At 53.4% G+C, this 10,818-nt stretch overlaps 1 pseudogene; it reads left to right on the top strand.

Annotated features, from left to right (window-relative positions):
* LOC121841642 overlaps positions 1-9,103 on the top strand; it is a 9,190-nt pseudogene extending 87 nt beyond the window's left edge.
* Positions 9,104-10,818: the final 1,715 nt, after the last annotated feature.

Raw genomic sequence — 10,818 nt, 5'->3', positions numbered from 1 at the left:
ACTATCCCCCCTCCAACACACTATCCCCCTCCAACACACTATCCCCCTCCAAACACACTATCCCCCTCCAAACACACTATCCCCTTCAAACACACTATCCCCCTCCAACACACTATCCCTCCTCCTACACACTATCCCCCTCCAACACACTATCCGCCCTCCAACACACTATCCCCCTCCAACACACTATCCCCCTCCAACACACTATCCCCCTCCAACACACTATCCCCCTCCAACACACTATCCCCCTCCCACACACTATCCCCCTCCAACACAAACACTATCCCCCTCCAACACACTATCCCCCTCCAACACACACACTATCCCCCTTCCCACACACACTATCCCCCCTCCAACACACTATCACCCCTCCCACACACACACTATCCCCCTCCTACACACTATCCCCCCTCCAACACACTATCCCCCTCCAACACACTATCCCCCTCCAACACACTATCCCCCTCCAACACACTATCCCCCCAACAACACACTATCCCCCTCCAACACACTATCCCCCTCCAACACACTATCCCCCTCCAACACACTATCCCCTCCAACACACTATCCCCCCCACACACTATCCCCTCCCACACACTATCCCCCTCCCACACACTATCCCCCTCCAACACACACACTATCCCCTTCCCACACACACACTATCCCCCTCCAACACACTATCACCCCTCCCACACACACACTATCCCCCTCCTACACACTATCCCCCTCCTACACACTATCCCCCTCCAACACACTATCCCCCTCCAACACACTATCCCCCTCCAACACACTATCCCCCTCCAACACACTATCCCCCTCCACACACTATCCCCCTCCCACACACTATCCCCCTCCACACACTATCCCCCCAACAACACACACTATCCCCCTCCAACACACACACTATCCCCCTCCCACACACACACTATCCCCCCCCTCCAACACACTATCCCCCTCCAACACACTATCCCCCTCCTACACACTATCCCCCTCCCACACACTATCCCCCCAACACACACACTATCCCCCTCCCACACACTATCCCCCCCCTCCAACACACTATCCCCCTCCAACACACACACTATCCCCCTCCCACACACTATCCCCCTCCAACACACACTATCCCCCTCCACACACACTATCCCCCTCCAACACACACACTATCCCCCCCAACACACTATCCCCCTCCAACACACACACTATCCCCCTCCCACACACTATCCCCCTCCAACACACTATCCCCCTCCTACACACTATCCCCCTCCAACACACACACTATCCCCTCCTACACACTATCCCCCTCCAACACACACACTATCCCCTCCTACACACTATCCCCCTCCAACACACACACTATCCCCCTCCCACACACTATCCCTCCTCCAACACACACACTATCCCCCTCCCACACTATCCCCCTCCACACACTATCCCCCTCCAACACACACACTATCCCCCTCCAACACACTATCCCCCTTCTACACACACACTATCCCCCTCCCACACACTATCCCCCCTCCAACACACTACCCCCTCCAACACACTATCCCCCTCCAACACACATCCCCCCCTCCAACACACTATCCCCCTCCAACACACTATCCCCTCCAACACACTACCCCCCCTACACACTACCCCCCTCCTACACACTATCCCCCTCCTACACACTATCCCCTCCTACACACACACTATCCCCCTCCAACACACTATCCCCCTCCAACACACTATCCCCCTCCAACACACTATCCCCCCCAACACACTATCCCCCTCCCACACACTATCCCCCTCCAACACACTATCCCCCTCCAACACACTATCCCCCCCTCCAACACACTACCCCCCCTCCAACACACACTATCCCCCTCCAACACACTATCCCCCTCCAACACACTATCCCCCTCCAACACACTACCCCCTCCTACCACTCCCCCTCCTACACACTATCCCCCTCCCACACTATCCCCCCTCCTACACACTATCCCCCTCCAACACACTATCCCCTCCAACACACTATCCCCCTCCAACACACTATCCCCCTCCAACACACTATCCCCCCTCCCACACACTATCCCCCTCCAACACACTATCCCCCTCCAACACACTATCCCCTCCTACACACACCCCCCTCCTACACACTATCCCCCCTCCTACACACTATCCCCCCCTACACACTATCCCCCTCCAACACACTATCCCCCTCCCAACACACTATCCCCCTCCAACACACTATCCCCCTCCCACACACTATCCCCCTCCAACACACTATCCCCCTCCACACACACACTATCCCCCCTCCAACACACACTATCCCCCCTCCAACACACTATCCCCCTCCCACACACACACTATCCCCCTCCCACACACACACTATCCCCTCCAACACACTATCCCCCTCCCACACACACTATCCCCCTCCAACACACTATCCCCCTCCAACACACTATCCCCCTCCCACACACACACTATACCCCCTCCAACACACACACTATCCCCCTCCAACACACTATCCCCCCTCCCACACACACACTATCCCCCCCTACACACACACTATCCCCCCTCCAACACACACACTATCCCCCTCCAACACACTATACCCCCCAACACACACTATCCCCCTCCAACACACTATCCCCCCCAACACACTATCCCCCTCCAACACACTATCCCCCAACCAACACACTATCCCCCTCCTACACACTATCCCCCCCAACACACTATCCCCCTCCAACACACTATCCCCCCAACAACACACTACCCCCTCCAACACACTATCCCCCTCCAACACACACTATCCCCCTCCAACACACTATCCCCCTCCAACACACTATCCCCCTCCAACACACTACCCCCCCCCACACTATCCCCCTCCTACACACTATCCCCCTCCTACACACTATCCCCCTCCAACACACTATCCCCCTCCTACACACTATCCCCCTCCAACACACTATCCCCCTCCAACACACTATCCCCCCGTCCAACACACTATCCCCCTCCAACACACTATCCCCCTCCCACACACTATCCCCTCCAACACACTATCCCCCTCCAACACACACACTATCCCCCTCCAACACACACACTATCCCCCTCCAACACACTATCCCCCTCCCACACACACACTATCCCCCTCCCACACACACACTATCCCCCTCCAACACACTATCCCCCTCCCACACACTATCCCCCTCCAACACACTATCCCCCCCTCCAACACACTATCCCCCTCCCACACACACACTATCCCCTCCAACACACACACTATCCCCCCCAACACACTATCCCCCTCCCACACACACTATCCCCCCTCCTACACACACACTATCCCCCCTCCAACACACACACTATCCCCCTCCAACACACTATCCCCTCTCCAACACACACTATCCCCCTCCAACACACTATCCCCCTCCCACACACACACTATCCCCCCCTCCTACACACACACTATCCCCCTCCCACACACACACTATCCCCCTCCAACACACTATCCCCCTCCCACACACACACTATCCCCCTCCTACACACACACTATCCCCCCTCCCACACACACTATCCCCCTCCAACACACTATCCCCCTCCCACACACACACACTATCCCCCTCCCACACACACACTATCCCCCTCCAACACACTATCCCCCCCCACACACACTATCCCCCTCCTCCACACACACTATCCCCCTCCCACACACACACTATCCCCCTCCCCACACACACTATCCCCCTCCCACACACACACTATCCCCCTCCAACACACTATCCCCCCCACACACACACTATCCCCCTCCTACACACAGACTATCCCCCTCCAACACACACTATCCCCCCTCCAACACACTATCCCCCTCTCACACACACACTATCCCCCCTCCTACACACACACTATCCCCCTCCCACACACACTATCCCCCTCCAACACACTATCCCCCTCCCACACACACACTATCCCCCTCCCATACACACACTATACCCCCTCCAACACACTATCCCCCTCCCCACACACACTATCCCCCTCCCTACACACACACTATCCCCTCTCCCACACACACACTATCCCCCTCCCACACACACACTATCCCCCCCCCACACACACTATCCCCCTCCCAACACACTATCCCCTCCCACACACACACTATCCCCCTCCAACACACTATCCCCCTCCCACACACTATCCCCCCTCCTACACTATCCCCCTCCAACACACACACTATCCCCCTCCAACACACTATCCCCCTCCAACACACACACTATCCCCCTCCAACACACTATCCCCCTCCAACACACTATCCCCCTCCAACACACTATCCCCCCTCCTACACACTATCCCCCTCCCACACACTATCCCCCCCATACACACACTATCCCCCTCCAACACACTATCCCCCTCCAACACACTATCCCCCTCCAACACACTATCCCCCTCCCACACACTATCCCCCCTCCACACACTATCCCCCTCCCACACACTATCCCCCTCCAACACACTATCCCCTCCAACACACTATCCCCCCTCCAACACACTATCCCCCTCCAACACACACTATCCCCCTCCAACACACTATCCCCCCTCCAACACACTATCCCCCTCCAACACACTATCCCCCTCCTACACACTATCCCCCTCCCACACACTATCCCCCTCCCATACACACACTATCCCCCCTCCAACACACTATCCCCCTCCAACACACTATCCCCCTCCAACACACTATCCCCCTCCCACACACTATCCCCCTCCCACACACTATCCCCCCTCCCCACACACTATCCCCCCCAACACACTATCCCCCTCCAACACACACACTATCCCCCTCCAACACACACACTATCCCCCTCCAACACACACACACTATCCCCCCTCCACACACTATCCCTCCTCCAACACACACACTATCCCCCCACACACTATCCCCCTCCCACACACTATCCCTCCTCCAACACACACTATCCCCCCCTCCAACACACACATCCCCCTCCACACACTATCCCCCTCCCACACACTATCCCCCTCCCACACACTATCCCCCTCCAACACACACACTATCCCCCTCCAACACACACTATCCCCCTCCCAACACACTATCCCCCTCCACACACTATCCCCCTCCAACACACACACATCCCCCTCCAACACACTATCCCCCTCCAACACACTATCCCCCTCCAACACACTATCCCCCTCCCACACACACTATCCCCCCCCACACACTATCCCCCTCCCACACACTATCCCCCTCCAACACACACTATCACCCCTCCAACACACTATCCCCCTCCCACACACTATCCCCCTCCCACACACTATCCCCCTCCAACACACACACTATCCCCCCTCCCACACACTATCCCCCTCCCACACACTATCCCCCTCCCACACACTATCCCCCTCCAACACACACACTATCCCCTCCAACACACTATCCCCCTCCAACACACTATCCCCCCTCCAACACACTATCCCCCCTCCCACACACTATCCCCCTCCAACACACTATCCCCCTCCAACACACACACTATCCCCCTCCAACACACACACTATCCCCCTCCAACACACTATCCCCCTCCTACACACTATCCCCCTCCAACACACTATCCCCCTCCAACACACTATCCCCCTCCAACACACTATCCCCCTCCAACACACTATCCCCCTCCAACACACTATCCCCCTCCAACACACTACCCCCCTCCAACACACACTATCCCCCTCCTACACACTATCCCCCTCCAACACACTATCCCCCTCCAACACACTATCCCCCTCCAACACACTATCCCCCTCCAACACACTACCCCCCCCAACACACACTATCCCCCTCCTACACACTATCCCCCCTCCAACACACACACTATCCCCCTCCTACACACTATCCCCCTCCAACACACTATCCCCCTCCAACACACTATCCCCCTCCAACACACTATCCCCCTCCAACACACTATCCCCCTCCAACACACTATCCCCCTCCAACACACTATCCCCCTCCAACACACTATCCCCCTCCAACACACTATCCCCCTCCCACACACTATCCCCCCTCCCACACACTATCCCCCTCCCACACACTATTCCCCCTCCCACACACTATTCCCCCTCCACACACACACTATCCCCCTCCCACACACTATCCCCCTCCCACACACTATCCCCCTCCCACACACTATCCCCCTCCCACACACTATTCCCCCCCACACACACTATCCCCCTCCCCACACACACTATCCCCCTCCAACACACTATCCCCCTCCAACACACACACTATCCCCCTCCAACACACACACTATCCCCCTCCAACACACTATCCCCCTCCCACACACTATCCCCCTCCAACACACACACTATCCCCCTCCAACACACTATCCCCCTCCCCACACACACTATCCCCCTCCAACACACTATCCCCCCCAACACACTATCCCCCTCCCACACACACTATCCCCCTCCAACACACTATCCCCCTCCAACACACTATCCCCCTCCCACACACACACTATCCCCCTCCACACACACTATCCCCCTCCAACACACACACTATCCCCCCTCCAACACACTATACCCCCTCCAACACACACACTATCCCCCTCCAACACACTATCTCCCTCCCACACACACACTATCCCCCTCCTACACACACACTATCCCCCTCCCCACACACACTATCCCCCTCCAACACACTATCCCCCTCTCACACACACACTATCCCCCTCCTACACACACACTATCCCCCTCCACACACACTATCCCCCTCCAACACACTATCCCCCTCCCACACACACACTATCCCCCACTCCTACACACACTATCCCCCTCCCACACACACACTATACCCCCTCCAACACACTATCCCCCTCCCACACACACACTATCCCCCTCCTACACACACACTATCCCCCCTCCCACACACACACTATCCCCCTCCCACACACACACTATCCCCCCTCCCACACACACACTATCCCCCTCCCCACACACACACTATCCCCTCCAACACACTATCCCCCCTCCTACACACTATCCCCCTTCTACACACACACTATCCCCCTCCAACACACTATCCCCCTCCAACACACTATACCCCCTCCAACACACACACTATCCCCCTCCAACACACACACTATCCCCCTCCAACACACACACTCTCCCCCTCCAACACACTATCCCCCTCCAACACACTATCCCCCTCCAACACACTATCCCCCTCCTACACACTATCCCTCCTCCCATACACACACTATCCCCCTCCAACACACTATCCCCTCTCCAACACACTATCCCCCTCCAACACACTATCCCCCTCCAACACACTATCCCCCCTCCAACACACACACTATCCCCCTCCAACACACACACTATCCCCCTCCAACACACTATCCCCCTTCCCACACACTATCCCCCTTCCCACACACTATCCCCCTCCCACACACTATACCCCCTCCAACACACACACTATCCCCCTCCAACACACACACTATCCCCCCCCACACACACTATCCACCCTCCAACACACTATCCCCCTCCAACACACTATCCCCCTCCAACACACTATCCCCCTCCAACACACTATCCCCCTCCTACACACTATCCCCCTCCCTACACCCTATCCCCCTCCAAACACTATCCCCCTCCAACCAACACACTATCCCCCTCCAACACACTATCCCCCCCACTCCAACACACTATCCCCCTCCAACACACACACTATCCCCCTCCAACACACTATCCCCCTCCCACACACACACTATCCCCCTCCAACACACTATCCCCCTCCCACACACAAACTGAAATAGGATGGGCCCCTACTCTGAGGACAATAGATGAGCACCTGTTGATCTTATCTTATTTCTCCCTTTACTTTATCACCGTGTGTGTGTGTGTGTGTGTGTGTGTGTGTGTGTGTGTGTGTGTGTGTGTGTGTATACATGTCTTATCAGCAGGAGGCCAGGTATATGGTGTGTGAGGGACAGGTATAGGCTGTTGTTGACATTAACATTACAATGTTTCCTCAGGTTCCATTTCCATTCTGCTGCTTCTCTTTAAAAATTACATAGAAGGCAGATACACAAACTACCACACACACACACACACACACACACACACACACACACACACACACACACACACACACACACACACACACACACACACACACACACACACACACACACTATCCCCCTGCCCACACACACACTATCCCCCTGCTCACACCCTGACCCCCTGCCAACACACTATCCCCCTCCCATACACACACTATCCCCCTCCCACACACACACTATGCCCCCTCCACACACACACTATCCCCCTCCCGCACACACATTATCCCCCTCCCACACACACATTATCCCCCTCCCATACACACACTATCCCCCTCCCACACACACACTATCCCCCTGCCATACACACACTATCCCCCTCCCACACACACACTATCCTCCCTCCCAACACACACTATCCCCCTCCCATACACACACTATCCTCCCTCCCACACACACACTATCCCCCTTCCACACACACACTATCCCCCTCCCCCTCCAACACACTATCCCTCCGCCACACACTATCCCCCTCCAACACACTATCCCCCTCCAACACACTATCCCCCTCCCACACACTATCCCCCCCCTCCAACACACTATCCCCCTCCAACACACTATCCCCCTCCAAACACACTATCCCCCTCCAAACACACTATCCCCCTTCAAACACACTATCCCCCTCCAACACACTATCCCTCCTCCTACACACTATCCCCCTCCAACACACTATCCGCCCTCCAACACACTATCCCCCTCCAACAACACACTATCCCCCTCCAACACACTATCCCCCTCCAACACACTATCCCCCTCCAACACACTATCCCCCTCCCACACACTATCCCCCTCCAACACAAACACTATCCCCCTCCAACACACTATCCCCCTCCAACACACACACTATCCCCCTTCCCACACACACTATCCCCCCCCTCCAACACACTATCACCCCTCCCACACACACACTATCCCCCTCCTACACACTATCCCCCTCCAACACACTATCCCCCTCCAACACACTTTCCCCCTCCAACACACTATCCCCCTCCAACACACTATCCCCTACTCCAACACACTATCCCCCTCCAACACACACCCTGCCGTAATGCCAGATCTGATAAAGTCATTACCACCAGCGGGCGGAGAGAGAAATAATGAATGATAAATCTCCTGCAGGACCCATGACAGTAACAGTCTACCACTATACACTATCTATATCTATGTTTTACTGCACAGTAGTAATATTCTACCGCTATCTATATCTATGTTTTACTGCACAGTAGTAACATTCTGCCTCTAGCTATATCTATGTTTTACTGCACAGTAGTAACATTCTACCGCTAGCTATATCTATAGTTTACTGCACAGTAGTAACATTCTACCTCTAGTTATATCTATGTTTAACTGCACAGTAGTAACATTCTACCACTAGCTATATCTATGTTTTACTGCACAGTAGTAACATTCTACCGCTAGATATATCTATGTTTTACTGCACAGTAGTAACATTCTACCTCTAGCTATATCTATGTTTTACTGCACAGTAGTAACATTCTACCACTAGCTATATCTATGTTTTACTGCACAGTAGTAACATTCTACCGCTAGATATATCTATGTTTTACTGCACAGTAGTAACATTCTACCACTAGCTATATCTATGTTTTACTGCACAGTAGTAACATTCTACCGCTAGATATATCTATGTTTTACTGCACAGTAGTAACATTCTACCTCTAGATATATCTATGTTTTACTGCACAGTAGTAACATTCCACTGCTAGATATATCTATGTTTAACTGCTAGCTTTTTATCACTGACTGTATATCGGCCTTGGACAAAACAAAAGACCAGACAGATAGTGGAAGCTAAATATAGCAACATGCTAACGGCTAGGCAAACAGCTTCCTTTCCATCTGCATTACATTCCCCATTAACCGACCAGAGGGTCTTCCGTACCGCACAGAGACAGGTGGGTGTTACATCTAAATGCGTCCCCCACTGTTTGGAACCTGAATGAAATGACCTCCACCAGTAACAATAAGGTCATACAGAAAAAGAACATTAGCCTACAGCTATTACAACTCATGAATATTCAAATGTGGTAGACGTTGACTCATTACTTGAACGTAGAAGGCTTTTAAAGCAGCCAAAATAGAGCAGAGCCTAATTCGTTACTTTACCTTTAGATTTTTTTTTGCAGGTCTGAATTGCTCTCCAATTTAGAAGTCAACCTTGCCAGTTGCGAGACACTTTACCGAACAAAATCATTCTGTAAATGAATTGCGTTACGTCGGGATGTAAGAAGATCCTCCACTACGTAGAGGAGATGACAATGACAACATGTTTTTAAATGTAAACTTTATTGAACTAGGGCAAGTCAGTTTAAGAACAAATTCTTATTTACAATGACGGCCTACCGGGGAACAGTGGGGTTAAATGCCTTGTTCAGGGAAAGAACTACAGAATTTTACCTTGTCAGCTCGGGGATTCAATGCAACAACCTTTCGGTTACTGGCCCAACGCTCTAAACACTAGACTACCTGCCACCCCTACCTGCCTGATTTCACCAGTGGTGTAAAGTACTTAAGTAAAAATACTTTAGTAGTAGTTTTCCGTGGGTATCTGTAATTTACTACTCATATTTTCAACTACTTTTAATTTTACTTCACTACATTCCTAAAAAAAAAGAATATACTTTTTAGTCCTTACATTTTCCCTGACACCCAAAAGTACTAGTTACAATGTAAATGCTTAGCAGTTAAAGGTCAAATTCACACA

The sequence above is a fragment of the Oncorhynchus tshawytscha genome, linkage group LG33, assembly GCF_018296145.1.
Source record: "Oncorhynchus tshawytscha isolate Ot180627B linkage group LG33, Otsh_v2.0, whole genome shotgun sequence".
Lineage (NCBI taxonomy): Eukaryota > Metazoa > Chordata > Actinopteri > Salmoniformes > Salmonidae > Oncorhynchus > Oncorhynchus tshawytscha.
Note: the sequence above shows the minus strand (reverse complement) of the source record. Positions and strands in the feature narration are given on the sequence as shown.